The sequence below is a fragment of the Phoca vitulina genome, unplaced genomic scaffold (assembly GCF_004348235.1).
Source record: "Phoca vitulina isolate PV1807 unplaced genomic scaffold, GSC_HSeal_1.0 scaffold6, whole genome shotgun sequence".
In the NCBI taxonomy this organism is placed as follows: Eukaryota; Metazoa; Chordata; class Mammalia; order Carnivora; family Phocidae; genus Phoca; species Phoca vitulina.
In genome coordinates, this window is record NW_022589709.1 from 73,162,396 (window position 1) to 73,182,211 (window position 19,816).

General features: G+C 47.1%; 1 long non-coding RNA gene across 1 annotated transcript in view; it reads right to left on the reverse strand.

The window, feature by feature from the left end:
* Positions 1 to 758: 758 nt before the first annotated feature.
* The window catches only part of LOC116632458, a 45,742-nt gene continuing 26,684 nt past the window's right edge, over positions 759 to 19,816 (reverse strand). Inside the window, exons 3-4 of the long non-coding RNA XR_004299417.1 lie at positions 4,051 to 4,225; positions 759 to 787 (exon numbers count right to left, since the gene is read on the reverse strand). This is a non-coding gene — a long non-coding RNA (uncharacterized LOC116632458). The remainder of the gene's footprint in view (positions 788 to 4,050; positions 4,226 to 19,816) is intronic.

The window sequence follows — 19,816 nt, forward strand, 5'->3', positions numbered from 1 at the left end:
TAGCAATGTATATCAAAAATCATAAAACATTTATATTCTAAGACCTACCAATTCCATGTGTAAGAATCCCTCCCAAGGATAGCACTCTCCTGGAATAGTATGCATTTTTTTTAAAAAAGATTTTATTTATTTATTTGAGAGAGAGAGAGCACGAGCTCGAATGAGGGGAGGGGCAGAGGAGGAAGAAGAGGGAGAGAGAGAATCTCAGGCAGACTCCCAGCTGAGAGTGGAGCTCGAAGCAGGGCTCAGTTTCAGGAATGCTGAGATCATGACCTAAGCTGAAATCAGGAGTCAGACACTTAACTGACTTAGCCACCCAGGCATCCCCCTTGTTTTTTCAATTGTGGTAAGAATACTTAACATCAGATCTACCCTATAAACCAATTTTTGAGTGTATAATACATCACTGTTGACTATAGGGACAATGTTGTATAGCAGATCTCTAGAACTTACTCATCTTGCTTAACTAAAACGTTATGCCCACTGATTAGTAATTCCCATTTCTCCCTCCCTCCTTCCAGCCCCTAACACCACCATTCCACTGTTTCTATGAAGACTACTCTACATACCTCATAAAGGGAATCATGTAGTATTTGTCTTTCTGTGATCAGCTTATTTCATTTAGCATGATGTCCTTAAGGTTCATCCATGTAGTCACATATTGTAGAACGTCCTTCATTTTTAAGGCTGAATAGTACTCCATTATATGTATATACCAGTTTCTTTATCCATTCATCTGTCGATGGACACTTAGATTGCTTCCACATCTTGGCTGTTGTGAATAGTGCTACAATGAACATAGGAGTGCTAATATCTCTTTGACATCCTGATTTCAATATTTTTGGGTAAATATCCAGAAGTGAGATTGTTAGATCATAGGGTATTTCTATTTTTAATTTTTTTTTAAGAACCTCCATACTGTTTTCCAAAGCAGCTGCACCATTTTGCATTCCTCCCAAATGTGTGCAAGGGTTCAAAAGTCTCCACATCCTTGCCAACACTTTTTTTTCTTTTATAAAAGCCATCTTGACAGGTGTGAGATGCTATCTCATTGTGGTTTGATTTGCATTCCCCTGATAATTAGTAACAGTGATCATTTTTTCATTTACCTGTCAGCCTCTTTGTCCTCTTTAGAGAAATGTCCTCTCAAGCCCTAGCCCACTTGAATCAGGAAATCAGGTTTTTTAAACTATTGAGTTTTAAGAAGTATGCAATTATTTAAAATAACATCATGAAGTAACAAAGAAGATAGTTCTGATGATGTTAGTGAAAAAGAAAAACAGCATAAACATTTTACATATCCTACAATTATCAAGTTTTTATTTTTCTAATTTAGTTTTTTAAAATAGGTTAAACTAAGGAAATAAAACTAAATTGCTAAACAGTATGTTACGGAGGTGTTATTTGAGTGAAACTTCTCTCTCTCTTTTTTTAAACTTGCAGGTTTGGTTTTTTTTAAAGTTTATTTCTTTATTTTAGAGAAAGAGAGAAAGTGCATGTGCACGAGCCCAGGGGAGGGGTAGAGGGAGAGATACAGACTCCCTGCTGAGAGCGGAGCCCTAAGTGGGGCTCCATCCCAGGACCCTGAGATCCTGACCTGAGCAAAATCAAGAGTTGGAAGCTCAACCGAATGAGCCACCCACGCGCCCCTTGAGTGAAACATTTCTATTATTTCTCTGTTGAGTGCTCAGCACTTGGATTTTGCAGAAAGACTGACAGACCTGGGTGAGAAATCCATCTCCCACTTTCCACATGTACAACTTTTTCTTTTTAAAGTAGGCTCCACTCCCAGCATGAAGCCCAACCCGGGGCTTGAGCTCATAACCCTGAGATCAAGATCTGAGAGGAGATCAAGGGTCGGATGCTTAACAGACTGAGCCACCCAGGCGCCCCTCCACATGTATAACTTTGAGGACTTCATGTAACTTCCCTGAGCCTCAGTTCCTTATGGACATAATAGGAGATAAAAATTATCACCTAAACTTAATTCAAGAATTAAAATAAGGGGCACCTGGGTGGCTCAGTCGTTAAGCGTCTGCCTTCAGCTCAGGTCATGATCCCAGGGTTATTTGTCTGTATTCTCTGTGATGGGTCACATTTCACAAATCAATACTTAAACACTGGGATTTAAAAATGGGGGTCAAAATTTTGATAGCTCTCATTTTTCTCACAGGACCCTCTCTTAAGCCCGTTCTTTACCTCTGAAAGGGACATTGTATGAAATGCATTACAGTGACAAGGCACTATGCCCGGTTAATTGAAATAATGAAATGGGAATAAGATTTGCAAATTGCAAAGTACCTAAAAGTGTAATGCATCATGAATGCATTTGGATGGGATGACCCCGAAGGGACGGCGAGGGGATAAAGGCCCAAATACCTAGAGTATTTATGTGAGGTGCAATAATGCATTACATGAACACATTAAATACAGGGGACAGGCAAGTGAAGATGGAATGTGGAGGGGCCGTGTGTCAAAAAAAAAAATCACCAGACTCTTCCAGTGTCTGGGCAAATGCTTCCAGGAGGAGGCAAGACTTTGAAGGGTAATGAGAGTAAGAATAATTATCTCGGGATGCCTTTCAGCCAATCAGAAGAACAATTTCTGGGACTACTTTCATCTAATTTATCACTAGTCCTGTCTATTAGGCTTGGCTCCACATCTTTTACTTTGGAGTTAATCACAAGGGTTACTCTGAGCCCATGATTATAGGAAGTCTCTCCTTTCTAAGGACCATTTAGAAATAGAAACTAAAGTATGACTATTTTATTATCATTACCCTGATAGTGTGGTCAGTCTTACTCTTCCTAAAATTCCAAAAGCACTTGTTCCAGAAAATATACAACTGTATCTAGTTAATAGTAAAAAAAAAAAAAAAAAGGAGGGGGTGCCTCAGTTGGTTGAGCATCTGACTTTGGCTCAGGTCATGGTTTCCAGGTCCTAGGATTGAGCTGTGCATCGGGCTCCTTGCTCAGCAGGGAGTCTGCTTCTCCCTCTGCCACCTCCCCCCACTCCCCACTTATGTTCGCTCTCTCAGATAAATAAAGAAAATCTTTTAAAAAATAGTAAAAAAAAAAAAAATCCTCTTTATTCACCCCATCTCCTATCCTTCCCTGGAGGGAACTGCTGCTTGGATATGTATTCTTCCACACCTTGAATTTTACATACACATGTGATATATTCACATGTGCACGCATGTGTGTGCACACACACGCACAGAATTATTTTTACACAAATAAGATCACACTCCCTGCTACTTGAATTTTTCACTTGAGAATAACTCAATGACATCTTTCTTTATCTGGAGTTACAGGCATGTGTGTGGTGGTTCTAGACCTTGGGGCCTGCCAGCTTGAAGTCCAGCTTCCCCACTTACTAGTTATGTGATCTTAGGCAAATTACTTAATACCTCTTTCCCCATCTATAAAAATATTCTTTTTCTTTCCTTTTTTTAAGATTTTATTTATTTATTTGAGAGAGAGAGAGAGACAGAGCGTGAATGGGGGGAGGAGGCAGAAGGAGAGGGAGAAGCAGACTCCCAGCTGAGCAGAGAGCCCAACGTGGGGCTCGATCCCAGGACCCGGAGATCATGACCTGAGCCGAAGACAGACGCTTAACCGAATGAGCCACCCAGGCGTCCCCTATAAAAATATTCTAATAGTAACCAAAGGACTGTTGTGAAGATGGAATGGGTTAATATTGTAAATATGTAAATATTATAAAATACGTAAAGCACTTAGGATAGCGTGTAGAGTAAGTACTGTATGTGTTGGCCATTGTCATTGTAGTAGACCCCCTTATCCATAGGCAGTACATTCCAAAACCCCCAGTGGATGCCAGAAACCATGGATCGTTTCAAGCCCTATATATACTATGTATTTTCCTATACATACATACCTATGATAAATTTAAATTTAAGAATCTGGCACAGTAAAAGATTACAATAGTAACCAATAATAAAATAGAACAATTGTAACAATACACTGTAATAAAAGTTAGGTGAATGTGGTCTCTCCCTTTCTAGCAAAATACCCTATTTACTGTACTGACCTTTCTTTCTGTGATCAAGGGAGATGATGAAATGCCTCCATGATGAGATGAAGTGAGGTGAACGACACAGGCACCATGACAGAGGGCTAGGCTACGTTCGACCTTCTGCAGATTCTTCAGAAGGGTCATCTGCTTCTGAACTTCAAACTTCAGTTGACCATGGGTAACCGGAACTCTGAAAAGCAAAACTTTGAATGGTGGGGGAGAAGGGAACTCCTATATTTGCTTTGTTCTCTTCTTTAATGCTCATGTAGTGTTACATCATGTGGATGAACTGTAATTTACGAAGCCCATCCCCTGCTGAGACACACATTGGCGCTTTCCTACTTTTTGCATTTCTGAACATAGATCTTTGTATATGTGGGCAAACATCCCTCTAGGATAGTTTCCAAGGAATGGAATTGCTGCATCGAAGGTCATATTCCTTTTTTATGAAAGATGTTGCCAAATTTCTCTCCAAGAGGCTGCACTAATTGACATCATGGCCAACGGTTTACGCGTGCCTGTCTCCAGGCATCTCCACAACCCTGGCACCCTGGATCTTTGGCGTCCTCATTTCTGCATTCGCCTTCCCTCCGTGAAACCTCAATCAAAACCACCAACAATGCATTTGTTGAAGTCCCCGGGACACCTAATCCCTTTGTCTTTTCTAAAAAGGAATGAGGCGTTTTTGGCCCTGACAGGCCTTCAGTTGCCTGGACACAGCCCTGGGTTGACTTTGAAAAATACAAATAAAACGCACTTGCTGTTCCCTAACACCCTCAGAGAAGCTCAAGGGGGCCCACGTGAGGCCCACTGCTCTGCTCTCTATCACGTGCAAAAAGATTTTCAATAGCAGCTGGTGTTTTCCTGGGTGGAGATCAGAGCCAGCGTTTGTATATAAATATTATCCGACGGCTGGAGGGAGAATCAGGCTAGAAGCAGAGGCTGCAACATCCCAGTTGTCTTGTTAATGGGGGGCGGGGGGATGCAAGAGCAGTGAGCACCCTCATCCTTCTCCTGAGCTCCCTGTAGAAAGGCGAAGCGTCCCAGGCCCACGCCACCAGGGCGGCTTGTAATAAACCCGAGGTGGGAGCGGGTGCAGAGCGTGGCTGGAAATCCACAGCCGGCAGAGAGGGAGGGCAGAGAGGTACATCTACAGGGCCCAGACTGCGGTTCTGTCGCCTGTCTGGCAGAGTGAGCCCCTGCAGCCACCTGGCTCCTTAGACCACAGCTCCCGTCCCGTAAGGACATGATGACCACTGACTGACGAGGCCCCTCTGGCTTCCTCTCCAGTGTTGCACGTCACAGGGTGACTTGTGGCTTTGCTTGAGGACCTCTCCGAACAGAGGCAAGCTGTGCAGAGACGGGCTCTGGCCCAGGCAGGAATGTCAACAATTCTGAGGGTTGCCCCTGCTAAGCTCTGCAAGCCCAAAGCCATTCATCTTCCAAACTTGTTTTTCAGGCTTACTATTTTATGGCTCAAAACCCATTCACCTTTGTTCTTTCAACTGTCTGCTTGCCTCCCACCATTCCCAGGGACCCAGGTCAGGTCAGGGAGGCGGGAGAAGGCAGGCGAGCCTCTACAACAGGGGGTTCTATGGATCAGAGCGAATTCCAGGGAGGAGACCCAGGGACCCTGGCTCGTGTCCGTAGCAGAGGGAATAACTCAGATGACTATCTCAGGCACTCGACGTGAGTTAGGCTTCCCCTTCCTATACAGCGCATGTGGGAGGGTCAGTGGGAAGAAAGGAGGCCCACAGATTCAGGGTCTCCCTTGGGTCTAACCAGCGGCAGTGTACAGCACAGGAAAGCTCACCATGCCTCAGCTTCCTTTTCTCTGAGAGCCTGGACCTAAACACCCAACACCCTGCATTTCATGAAATGCACAAAATACGTATTTGTTAAGTGTGGGCTATGTGTTCTAGACACTGTGGACACAGCAATAAACAATCAGACCAGTGCCTACCCTCATGTTGACGTTCCCAGTGAAGTAAATAGTAGTAATAGTATCATGCTTACTACTGAGGGACCCAGGTTTATGAAGAGACAAGGTCACACAGCTCCCACAGGGGCTGCATGGCTCTCTCTACCCACAAATACAAACAACAGCTTAACCAGGTCACTGTGAAGCTCACAGGGCTAAAGCTTCAGAGCCCTCGCCCACAGCAGCCCCTTCCAAGGCCCTGGAAAGAAACATATGCACATGGTCTTGGGTTTCTCTAAGCTCTGCCAAAGTCAAGTCTCAGCCACAAGTGGAAAGAGCGCTGTCTCCCCCCACCCCGGTTTCCCTGCTGTTACGCCCGCCCTCCTGTTGTGTGCTGTTACAGTGGCCTCGGCGTTCAGGGAACACCCAAGCAGGAGTCAAACTGGTGAACTGGTGGGACACTGAGTTTATAGCAGGATGTATTTATGTGGTTCGCAGTCACCCCCGCGTACAAGGAGTGACTGCAAACGCTCCAGGGCAGACACAGCTCCCAAGAATATTCCTGCACCCAAGCGCCCACCAGCCCCGGTTCCTGACACCAGCCACACCAGCGGGTGAGACAGCACATGAACCTGTCCTACAGTGCCCGATGCGGAAGTATGTGGTGGAGAGGAAAGAGAAAGGTTTAAAATGTATGGAGTCAGATGCCAACCTGGGAGAAATGCTTCCAGTTAGGAGACCTGTATAATTATAAGTGGAGGATTCAGCTCCTGTGGTCAAAGGGGAGATTCTCTCCAATCAAGAAATGGGCAGAAGACATGAACAGACATTTTTCCAAAGAAGACATCCAAACGGCCAACAGACACATGAAAAAGTGTTCAATATCGCTCGGCATCAGGGAAATCCAAATCAAAACCTCAATGAGATACCACCTCACACCAGTCAGAATGGCTAAAATTAACAAGTCAGGAAATGACAGATGTTGGCGGGGATGCGGAAAAAGGGGAACCCTCCTACACTGTTGGTGGGAGTGCAAGCTGGTGCAGCCACTCTGGAAAACAGTATGGAGGTTCCTCAAAAAGTTGAAAATAGAGCTACCATATGATCCAGCAATTGCACTCCTGGGTATTTACCCCAAAGATACAAAAGTAGGGACCCGAAAGGCTACGTGCACCCCGATGTTTATAGCAGCAATGTCCACAATAGCCAAACTGTGGAAAGAGCCAAGATGTCCATCAACAGATGAATGGATAAAGAAGATGTGGTATATATATACAATGGAATATTATGCAGCCATCAAAAGGAATGAGATCTTGCCATTTGCAACGACGTGGATGGAACTGGAGGGTATTATGCTGAGCGAAATAAGTCAAACAGAGAAAGACATGTATCATATGACCTCACTGATATGAGGAATTCTTAATCTCAGGAAACAAACTGAGGGTTGCTGGAGTGGGGGGTGGGGTGGGAGGGATGGGGTGACTGGGTGATGGACACTGGGGAGGGTATGTGTTCTGGTAAGCGCTGTGAATTGTGCAAGACTGTTGAATCTCAGATCTGTACCTCTGAAACAAATAATGCAATAGATGTTAAGAAAGAAAAAAAGAAGAAGAATGTAGCAGGAGGGGAAGAATGAAGGGGGGGAAATCGGAGGGGGAGACGAACCATGAGAGACAATGGACTCTGAAAAACAAACTGAGGGTTCTAGAGGGGAGGGGGTTGGGAGGATGGGTTAGCCTGGTGATGGGTATTGAGGAGGGCACGTTCTGCATGGAGCACTGGGTGTTATGCACAAACAATGAATCATGGAACACTATATCTAAAACTAATGATGTAATGTATGGGGATTAACATAACAATAAAAAAATTTTAAAAAAAAAGGGGAGATTCTCTTCTGTCAGAAATATACTTGATGCGTGCACTTACAATGAACCCTAGTTTCTTTTTTTTTTTTTTAAGATTTATTCATTTATTTTTGAGAGAGAGAGAGAGCACGAGCAGGAGGTTGCAGAGGGAGAAGGAGAGAAAATCTCAAGCAGACTCCTCACTGAGCACGGAGCCTGATGTGGGGCTCGATCTCATGACCCTGAGATCACAACCCAAGCTGAAACCAAGAGTCAGACGCTCAACCAACTGCACCACCCAGGCACCCCAGCTTTTTCATTTTAATGGAACCACACAACACAGAATTTACCAAAATTCCTCTGTTTATGGGACATGAACATGTAGTAATACTACAAACAGTGCGTGTGTCTATGTGAATTTGCTCACTTTCTGTGTCTAAACTGTTAATAATGAAGGACAAATTTCGGCAGCCATCTCTTACTCGGCATCCTGGCCATCCTCAGACCTCTGGTGAAGCCCAAGATTGTTAAAAAGAGGACCAAGAAGTTCATCCGGCACCAGTCAGACCGATGTGTCAAAATTAAGCACTAGTGGCGGAAACCCAAAAGCAGTGACAACAGGGTGCAAAGAAGATTCAAGGGCCAGATCTTGATGCCCAACCCTAGTTATGGGAGCAACAAGAAAGCAAAGCACATGCTGCCCAGTGGCTTCCCGAAGTTCCTAGTCCACAAGGTCAAGGAGCTTGAAGTGCTGCTGATGTGCAATGAGCCCTACTGTGCAGAGATTGCTCTCAATGTCTCCTCCAAGAACCGCAAAGCCACTGTGGGAAGAGCAGCCCAGCTGGCCCTCAGAGTCGCCAATCCCCACGCCACGCTGTGCAGCGAAGAATATGGATAGACAGCTGATGTGCACGTCATATTTGTGTTAATAAAGCCATAAAACTACAAAAAAAAAAAAAGACACATTTTGATCAACCATGCTAGAGAAAAGGCTGAATTGTCTTTTATTCTCTCCACAGAAAATTATTTTGGAAAATCATTATCATAGGAAGAAATGATCAAAAACTATGAAGCTAGAAAATGTAGGAATAAAAAGTATGATGGAGGTGTGTCAGGCAGTTAATTAAGAAAAATGTTATTCTTTTGGATTTTATAGTGTTTGAGGTATCTGTCAGTTTTTAAAATATGCAAATTGTTGCAGCTCTTTTCTCTATTTTTTTCTTTACTTTTTTAAATTGTAAGCATAGCTGACATACAATACTATATTTTTTTTTCTCTAAATAGTTACTTACATTCTTAATATTGGATTCCTAATTGTTATTCTTTCTCTTAAAGACAGCTCTCCAATCGTACAACCTTTGACCCCCATAAAACCTTGACCCTCCCGGGCAGCCGCCATCTCCTGAGCATCAGGATGCGCCAGGAACTCTGAGAGATCCTTCTCTGTGGATTATTTAAACTTAATCTTCAATCAGCCCACAGAGGTAAACTGAGGCTTAGAGCATTTATTCCAAATAACACAGCTCATTCTGCAGAGTAATAGCAAGGATTCAAAATCACCTGGCGTCTGGAGCAGTGCCCCACACGCAAAGTAAGAACTTTTATGACAATCTATGTTTTTCTCCCTGAGCTCAAGATTCCTCATATTTAAAGATGAAGGGGTCAAAAGAGATTTAAATACCTGTACGTGCACAGAGGACAAGATACACATTACTGGTGATGGTGGCCGCCTCTCTGGGATAAACACTGGGCGCGTCTTCCGATTTGTAAGCAACTTATCTATGAAAGTCCTTAGCACAGTGCCTGGCACGTGACAAGCACCCAATAAATATTAGCTATTGCTATTTGTTAGTGCTATTGCCAATTACTTAAATAAATTAATTTTTAAAAATTAAAAGGTGGGCGCTGATGTTTAAAATCTCTTCCAGCTGGATTTGGTGTTTGTTTCAGTAACAATTCCTAGCACATTCCAGTGCCAGGGGCTCTAGGGCACTATTGTGTTTAATACTCCCTGCATCTCTGTGCGGTAAGTACTGTTCTCATTCCATTCTGCAAATATGGAAACCGAGGCACAGAGGGGTTAAGTAACATACCCTAGGTCACACAACCAATGAAGCAGAGGATAGGATGAACACCCAGGCTGGTGACTCTAAAGGCCAAATAAGAGAATGGCCTCACTGGCTCCACTCCTAGTATGATTCGTGGGTGTCCTAGCATCTTTTTCACTCTTAACGTGCGCATCGCAATGAAATCCATGTAAAGCAGGACAGTCATCAAGGAGCCTAGTGTGGGACATTTGCTGTCACTGCAGATGTGAAGGTGGCAGAAAAGCCCTACAGGGCTTATTAACAGCTAGAAATTCAGAAGGAAGGGAGTCAAGGTTGGATAAGGAAGGAAGGAAACGCGTGAAGCATCTACCCTGAGTCTGACAGTGGACTTGACTGTTCCTCAGCTACCCTCCCATCACTGCAAAGGGGAGTCCCTCTCATCCTCATGCCCATTTCTGAGCTGAGCAAGCAAGCTGAGAGTTCAAGAAGTCCCTAGGTGGTGGGGCCTTGGAAAACCCAGGCCTGGGGGGGAGGGGGTGGCTCACTGCTCTCTGACAGCAAAGGGCATCTCCCAGCAGGCCCTCCTTCCCCTGCTCCTCCAGCCTCTCCTCGGCCTGCACAGCCTAAAGCAAGTATTTCTGTACAGCACAGCTCAACTCAGCAGGCCTGGGGGGCCTCTGTCCTACTGGAAAACCTTTGGGGACAGGAGGTCTCCTGAGTCTGTTTGCCAAAACAGGGACTCTGTCACAGGGAGAGAGGTGGGTGAGCCCATGAGTTCTGTTGCACAGAAGGCAATGGACCCAGGAGCCTACAGCTATCTTGCAGGGATAAAGCTCTTTTGGAATCTCTACTCCGTTCAGGAGCATTGAGCACATACCCTCCAAGCACTTGCCACCTTGGCCTCTGTCTGATCTTTAAGTGCAGCTCTGACCTTTGCCTGCCTTGCATGTAGGAATGTGATGGTCTACATAAGGGGCTTGGACTACTGTGGACTTCTGGCAACAACCACCTAATAAAAGTCTTGTTATATCAAAGCTATGTGACCTTGGGCATGTCACTTGACCTCCTCGATTTGGTTTCCTTATCTGTAAAATGAAGATTACAAATTAATAATTGTTTCTATACAATGAAGGATGACCCTCCAATCCACCCTAGATTGCAGGTGCCTTGAAAAGAGTGAACATTCTGACTCACCTTAGCATTTCCTTCAAGGTGCCATCCTAACAAGGCGACTTACTCCACAGAAGGGGCTCAGCACAGTTTGCTAATTTAAGGCAAACGGGGTAGTGCAAAACAGTATGTGTTATGGGTCATCCAAAGCTGGATTCAAATCCTGCCTCTGCCACTAACTTCCCATGAGGAGGCTTTCAGCGTTTGGTCATCACTCATAACTACGGCTCTAGGGCCCTTACGTTGGAAAACTTTAGTTTCTCATAGTGTTTTCATAAAGTGAGGCACACAGGAACCCTGGCTATTTCCAAGGCAGGTGGGGGTGGCATTCAAGGCCACAGTGAGTGCAAAGTAGGCTAGCACAGGTCTAGGAAAAGCATAAATCAAAAGAGGATGCCTGGGTGGCTCAGTGGGTTGAGCGTCTGCCTTCGGCTCAGGTCCTGGGATCGAGCTCGAACACCGCTGGGATTGAACCCAAGCACCACGGGGCGGTGAGCTCCCCGCTCAGCGGGGAGCCTGCTGCTCCCTCTGTCTTCCTCCCCACTCTGCTCTCTCTCTAGCTCTGCTCTCTCTCTCAAATACATAAAATCTTCAGAAAAACACGTACACAAAAGAGGATGTTAAACTAATGTAACAGCAGACTAGATCCACAACATGCTATTCGAAAGCTAGAATTTTGCTAATATGCAAAGATAATACCACAAGTTTGTGTTTTCAGGGACTCCTTTTCTGATTATTCCAGGAAAGGTTTTATGAGCCTTGTTTTTCTTTCCCCCCCCACATTGTGAATGTGGAAATGGTTCCATTAGCAAAGATATATGAATTTTTAACAACCCCCCCACCAAAAAAAAAACGGTCTATTGACATAAACGAATCTTCATCTTCATTTCATATTGATAAGCTGCAGCGCTGACATAAACAATGGGTTTTGTTTTTCCCTTAAAACTGTCTTGTCATTCTAAGAACACAGTGCTGTTTGCCAACGCTCTTTTAAAGGACTCAGGGCGTTTCTACTGTGAAAAAAAAAATGTGTAGTGATCATTGCTTGGACTCGAAAAAGGTGTTTCTAGCAGCACCGCACTTCTCTGAACAGAGGCTGAGTGGCTGCATTAAATCCTAAAGATTTACAGAAGGAACTTGAGCCAACATCTCCATCCCGGGCCAAGGAGACAAAAAGAAAAAAACAAAACAAAACAAAATAACCCCCACCTTGTACCTGGGAAGTTTTTGTTTGTTTGCTTTTTAAAGATTTATTTATTTTAGAGAGAGAGAGAGGCAGAGCATGAACAGGAGGGGCAGAGGGAGAGGGAGAATCTCAAGCAGGCTCCCTGCTGAGTGCAGAGCCCAACGCCAACGTGGGGCTCCATCTCAAGACCCTAAGGTCATGACCTGAGCAGAAAACCAAGAGTCAGATGCCCAACCGACCGCACCACCCCGGGCCCCCCCGGGCCTGGGAAGTTCTTAAGAAACAATTTCCTGGTTTTCCCTGCCAGCTCCGCTGCCCTTCTTTAGAACCCGATGTCTCCATGGGGCTAGCCCTGCTGCACCAGCTGTAACCAGCCTGGATGTGCACACGTGCGTTTGCTCGGGGAGCACCCCCCCGTATCAGGAAGAAAAGCCGTCCAGAGGAGATGGCCAGAGGAGGGGAAAACAAAGGTCAAGCTGACAGAGGAGAAGGGCAGAGGAGTCAGAATGCCCACACCCTGTTCTTCCTCTTGCTCCTTCAGAGCTGTGCTCTGGCCAGTCTTTTGACCTCCCCTGAGACTCAGATTCCTTTTCTGTAAAATGGGGATAGAAACTCCTCTTCCATGGACCTCGAGAGGATTGCTCCTTCCCCTCCACCCTCACCTGAGCAGACAGACAGCTGCTGCCCCCGGACCCAGCCCCCACACGCATTCACACAGCTGAAATCGAGAGCAAGGAATGCAGGGACCGCCCACCCGAGTGTCGCGCGTGGAAGTGAGTGGAGGTCTGCGTGCTCCCCTCCGCCAGCTGCGGTGTGCTTCTGGTTCCAACAGCCCAGTCCTCCGCCCTCCACACTGTGCCCTTTCCTACCACCACTGCTCAGCAGCCCTCAGCCAACGCTCTTGTCCACGAGTGCCCAAAAGGAGAAAATGGCTACACAGAGCTGGTGCAGGGCATCTTCGGTTCCTATTTTCAACAGTCATTAGGAAGCCTATAGAGGAACTCGGGGAAATGTCTATAATATAATGGTGAGTGGAAAACACGGTCACAAAAGTCATATACGTCCATAAATTTGCAGACTTTGGATGGAATCGGGCCTGGGTCTGAATCTCAGTTCTGCTGAAGCACCTCTCAGAGCCTCAGTCTCTTCATTAAAGTAACGGGGATAATAATTCCTTCCTTCTAGACTTATTGCAAGAATTTGGTGGAAAATATGTAAGCATTGAGCACAATCCTGGCCCCGGGAGAGCCAGTTCACAGTATGTGCATATGCGCATATGGGCAAGGATAGGGAAGAGAATGCATAGCGGGCCAAAGGGCAGGGCCCTTCTAGAGATAAGACCCGCGGTGGTGGTGGTGTTGTTTCCACTTAAGACTGCGATATTATCTTAACAAAACATACAAACATAAATGGGGCTTTGGACTAGAATAATACAATTAAATAAGATTCCTCTAATCAACAACCCTGCCCTTCTCACTCTTGCTGGGCAGTGTTGCTCCTGTGACAGCTGCTCTTGGAACCATTTACATAAAAATCAGAAAAATCCGAAGCCTCGGGAGCTTCCCCACCCCAAGCCCAGGCAACTCTTCAGCCCCCTCTGTTATCTGTTTTCTAGAGATCACCTACATCCAGTGGCGCCGGGGGTGGCAAGGAAGCTAGGCTGGAGGATGAAGGGCAGATGCGCAGTTGGAGAACACAATAATTAGGGCCTCGGATAAATGCTTAGAGGTGTTCTCAGAGCTTTTGCACCTTGGTCCCAGAACGCCTAGACACCCTTCAGCAAACCATGAGGCTGCCCAGTAGGGTGTCAGCCACCCTGGAAAGTACATCTAGCACTGCAGCCTGGGTTTAAGGCCCGAGGTCCTGCGAGCTCAAGCAGGACCGTTTGCAGCAGGTGGGGTGTGTTCAGTCGGAGGCGGATGACTGGGGCGGGCTTGATTTGTTCCTAGACAGTCATCGGTGGAGACAGGCTCAATTATTTTCATTACATGGAGTCAACAGCAATAGGACGAATAATGGGTCTGAGCCAGAGAAGCAAAGGTTAAAGGGAGGGGGAGAGAGTGAACCAAGGGGGGCCCCTCTCAGGCCCGCCGTGCCCAGTGAACCATGATGCCAGGATGGGTGAGCAACGGCAGGAAGACATCGGATACTTGTCTGGTCCTGCTCTGCTGGCCCCAGCATAAACTCCTAGAAGGCCACGATGGCACCTGCTGGGTGACTGACTCCAGAAGCCTTGGGTGGAAAGAACTTCAAGACCTCAGCTAAGTGGTGCAGTGTTGAGAGGGCTGCACAGCCTGGGGGCCCTGTCACCCCCTCTCCCTCACCCAGCTGCTCCCTTTTCCACTGCAGGAATGACAGCTCACCTTCCTAAGGGCCTCCTACAGCCAGGCACTTGTCTAAACACTTGGCGCGCACCATCTTAGTTCACTTTCCTAACAGCCTGTGAGTTATGGACTGTTGCAATCGAGGAAACTAAGGGTCCTAGAGGGTCATATGACTTGCCCAAGCTGGTTAAGTGGCAGAACTACCAAATTCAAATCTGTCTGACCCCAGGGCCCAAGCTCTCAACCCCGACACTCTTTCTTCTCCTTTTTTCTCCTCTGCTTATGTCAAAGGCTTTCTACCCTCTCCTTCACCCCCCATCAGACACCGTATCTTCTGGAGGCTTGGGGGCTCATCAGTAGGCTGACCTCAGAAGAATAAAGCCCCTCAGGTGGAGGAGTTACTGTTTCTGAGATTTCTCAAGAACAGGAAACTTCCCGGGCTGCCTGCAATAAATCCAAGCCTTCCTTCCTTTGTGATTTCACCCCGGGAACAACACTCCAGGATGACTCATCTCGAGGCCGGCAGGAGATCTCCTCTGGAGACTGGAGGTGACCTTGGCCAGGCGCTCACATCCTGTGCCTGTTTTCCCGTTTGTCAAGTGGGCAGCCCCAGCCCCCCTGCCAAGCCTGTTGTGGAGTATCAGGGTGAACACCAAGCATGTGGAAAATAATTTTTTAGACAGAATGCAAAAATCGACAATCCTCAAACTCCCACCTACAGCCCACATACCAAACCCTGACCTAAACCCTCTGCAGTCCTAATTCTGCTGCAAGAGCTCACCTGCACTCTTGCATTCCTGGTGGATGGGCAAACCGTGATTACTGGAAGGGGGGAGGGTGACATGGATCATAACCCTTTTCTTTCACTGTTCCTTCTGCTCCTCGTCACCTTATGATAAGCACATAATGCTGAAAAGAGCAAGTACTCACAGAGCCCTAATTAGGCGTGCGTTTTATATATTTTTTATTATTTATTATGTTATTTATCATTTATTTATTTATTATCTATTATTTATATTTGTATATTTTTGCTTCACTGAATCCCTTTATGAGTGTCTACGACTCGCCCTACTGTATGGATGAGAAAAGCAAGCTTCAGACCAGTTGGCTGTAGAAACAGAGGTCACACAGCAGGTGTGGAAGGCCAGACTCCCCGTCAGATCTGTCAGTCTTCACCAGGACACGCCGCGTTCTCCCTCTTCGTCTCTAAAAGGACCAGCCCCAGCACTCTCCTTCCCCACTCAATTTTTCTTCATGGTTCTTCTGCTCTTCAGGAATGAAGTCACTGCCGTGCCAATCCCCCACCCCGAGAGCTGGGAAACTCAGACAGGAATTTTGGGGGGCGTTCTGCCACTACTGTGGCCCATAACCACCTAGAACAATGCCTGATACACACTAGCTATTCCAATAAATACTTATTAAACGTATGAATTTGGCCAAAAATTCTCATCAGCTATTTTCAACTCTTCTTCCTACTGGATGGTAAATTTGGACACAGCCATTTGTTCATCTCAGTCCCTCCTACCCCTTACCCCCACCAGAGTCTATGATGATGCTTTGAAGAGAGTAAAATATTCAATAAAAACCTGGGAACATGATTTTACTCTATTTGTTTGGAAATGGAATATGTTGGGGGTGGTCTGCCGTTTGGGGAATGGGCTTTTTCGGTTCCCCACGAGGAAAAGGGTGCTTCATGGAAAGCTGAGCAGGACTGGAAGGAGTGTGGTGCTTCCTCTCGGTGGCCCTGGGTCCCACCCTCCCAGTCCTGCGCCAGGATGCTGACAGACAGGTGGGCTCCACAGGCTGAAGCCAAGGTACGCTCCTTGGCTTGGATTTGCCTCGCGCCTGACTCATCTTCCCTGGGCTGTGGCAAAGGGTTCAGGATACAGCTTCCTCAACTCGCTGCTGAGCAGCAGGCTGAGCGGGTGTTGGAAATGAGACAGAAAAAAAAAGAATCTAATTAAGCAGAGTAGGTGATAGTGTCAGGAAGAAAAAGCAAGCAAGTGGCAATTTGGATATCTGCCTGCAAATAAAAGACATGACTGTCGTTTCTCCTCTGGCTCCTGTTTGCCCTATAAATCTCAGCTCACTAATCCAAGTGTTTTAATTATCGCTGTATAATACAACATGCTGTGTTGAGCCCATCATGGGGAAATTAAAACGAAGGAGGGGGGTGGAGGGATTCAGGCTACCCCATTCTCCCATTTCTCTTGTTTATACTAATCTGAAGGTGTTTCTCCCCCTTCTGCCATAAACACAACATGGGGTTTTCCAGCATCATATGTATTACCTTCTTCCACCCACAAGAAGGAACTTCAGGCCCTCAGCTCTTTCCCCAACACCAGGCAACTTAGGGGCCAGGAGTCATGGCCACTTTTGACACTTAATCCCCAAGAAATCACAGGAACTAGGTCCAAAATTAAACACCAGCTCCAAAAGAAGAGTCCCTGAGTGGGAAGCGGCATGAAGGTTAAGACTAGCATTAGAATCTCACCTCCACCCCCTACTAGCTGTGCGACCTTGGGCAAGTCACTAAACCTCTCTGAGTCTCAGCTTCCTCCAAACACAGCACTAAGAGGAGTAAATAACATCCTGCCTTTATCACAGTGTGAGTGCTATACCACACACTCCCATCTCCTGGTCCTTATCTCTGCCATTCCAACTACCTAGAGCAAACCTCACAAGGCAGGCGGGCTCACTCTCCCTCCCTTCTCAAATGTCACCTTATCAGTGGGCCTTCCCTTACGACCCTAAATAAAACACTACCCCTCCTCCTGTACTCACACACGGCATTCCCCGCCCCCCCCCACCCCCCGCCGCCCAGGATCTTCATTTTATCTTCCAGAGCACGAAGGACTACCTGACATTTCATATATCCATGTGTTTAATTTTTTTTGGTCTCCACCTAAGAGGTACACCCTGAGAAGACAGAGCTTTTGTTTTGTCCTCTGCTGTCTCTCCCCACCTACAGCAGAGGTGCCCGTCATAGAGCAGATGTTTAATAAATATTAACCGAATGAGTAAACAGAAGCTACTCTTTGGATGATGATGACTGGAAGAGCCATCAGAGACCACACAGGCCACAGTCTGTCACAGCCCAGGAAACTGAGGCCAAGAGACATCAGATGACCTACCCTCCGGGCCCTGCTTCCCCAGAACGGAGCAGCCGCAGAGGCTGAGGCCCTGACTCCCTCCGTCTTGCTCTGCATCAAGCCGGCCAGCCCAGACCAACGACTCGGCATGTTGGTGCCCTGGGTTCCTCATCTGCGGAATGGAAAGAATTAAGCAGCTGGCTCTCCCTCCCAAGTGCTCAGGACCCAGATGCCCCAGTGACTGGCAATCTATAAAAGCAAAAAGGACAGGTGGAGATACTGCAGCAACGCTGGAAATCCCTCGACAAACGCGCTCAGAGGTGACGAACTACAGACAGCTGCAGCACAGGGGAGCCAGAGGCCAGCGCGTTTCTCTCTCAGAATCCGCCAGCATAAAGGACCCTCTTGGCCTGCTCCATGACTGAAGGCAAGCACGGCAGTCCCATTTCGGGGACGCCAGATAGCGGGCACTTCCTCTTGCACACACACACAAGGGGGCTGCAAACCCCAGCTGCCCACCATTCCTAGGTGGACAGCCTCTCTGGGTACTACTGACTTTTCATTCATTAGGACCTTCTTAGGATCGAATGAGAAAGCACATAGATAGCCCCTGGCCCAATCCACGGGCACAGAGCGGGCACACGGGAACAGTAAGTTATATGGCATTGATGATATCTGGAGTCAAACACAAGCTTCTAGCACCCCACCCCCATCCACCCAGCACCCTGTAGGGCTGAGAATTAAGGGTCTCACAAATGAAGCCTTAGGAATACAGCACGAGACAATTTTTTTTTTTTTTTTTAAGTTTCCATGTTCCTGTTCAGGTAGAATGGAAAGAACTCAGAGCCCACACCAGTCCCCCTCTTGGTCCAAGCCACTCAGGCCCTCACCAGGCCCCAAAGGGAGGATTCTAGTCTGAGGGTGTGAGTCACTCAGGTGCTCTTTTTGCAGAAAGTAAGATTTGGCTTAGAGTTCCCCAGAAGTTAAGGTGACGAAGGACCCAGCAAAAGTATCCTGTGCTCCTGTCCTTACCCGTTCTCCTAACCAAATAATCAGTTTTAAAGTACTAAAGAAAGATACCACCAGTAATCAGCACGTGGTAACCAAATGAGTCCTGGTGCTTCCACTTACATAGTGTGAGCTGGTCCAACTCCTCAACCTCTCTGAACCTCAGTATCCTCATCTGTATTAAGGGAACAGCAAGGTCTAAGGGGGCTACTGTAAGGATTAAAGGAGAGAATGCACAGCGCCTGGGGCATTAACTATATTCAAGCCAAGAACCCCAGTGCAGCCAATGCCGGAATCATAAGCATTAATTGCTCAGAAAGAACACTCTGTACAGCAAAAGGAGCCTTTCCCTGCACCACAGACCAGACCTGACCACTCTACCACGGACTGCAAGTTGGGAGCAAACATTAACTCCACCAGAGGCTTTCAAAAATCATTCAAAACAATGGGGAAGGGGCCAGAAGATGTGAAGGTGCATGAAGGCACATAAAGGCACAGGTGGAACAGAGACCCAAACAGCTCCTGAAAGACAGGTGCCCAGCTGGACATGGTGGGGGATGCTCCTCATGAAATAATCTGGTCTGAAGTCATTGTTGCTTTGACCTTCTTTAATGAGTGGGAATTTCTAGAAGGTTCCCATGGCAGTATGGCTGACTGGTTACAAACATATGCTCTGGGATGAACCAAATCTAGACTGGGCGTTCCAAGAGCCCTCAAGAGGTTTCAGGAGCTGGTGACTTTCGGCTACTCAGGGAACGCTCCTGGGCCTCAGCACCCCCCGCCCCCCCCCCCCCGCACTGGAACTAATGATTACTGCCTCTGCAGGGCGGTTGTAAGGCTAAACAGGATGGGCGCACGCTAAGGTGCTTCCAGGGCATGGCCCTTTCTCTGCTGCAGCTGTTGAAAAAAAAAAAAAAAAAAAATCCGAAGAAAGCAACTGAAACGCGAGCGGGAGCGCGGCGGGGGCGGGGGGCTCCTCCCGCAGGCGCCCCGGAGCCGACCCGGGCCTGTGGCCTGGCCGGGGAGGCCGGGGAGCGGGCGCCCCGCGGGAGCGCCGAGGCCCCGCTGCGCCGGGCCAGGCGGGGGCGGCGGAGGAGGAAGCGGGGGCGGCCGGAGCGCGGTGGGGATGTTTAAAGGAAATTTACAATCATTTCCTCTCTGTGGTTTGGTGACAAATCAACAACATCC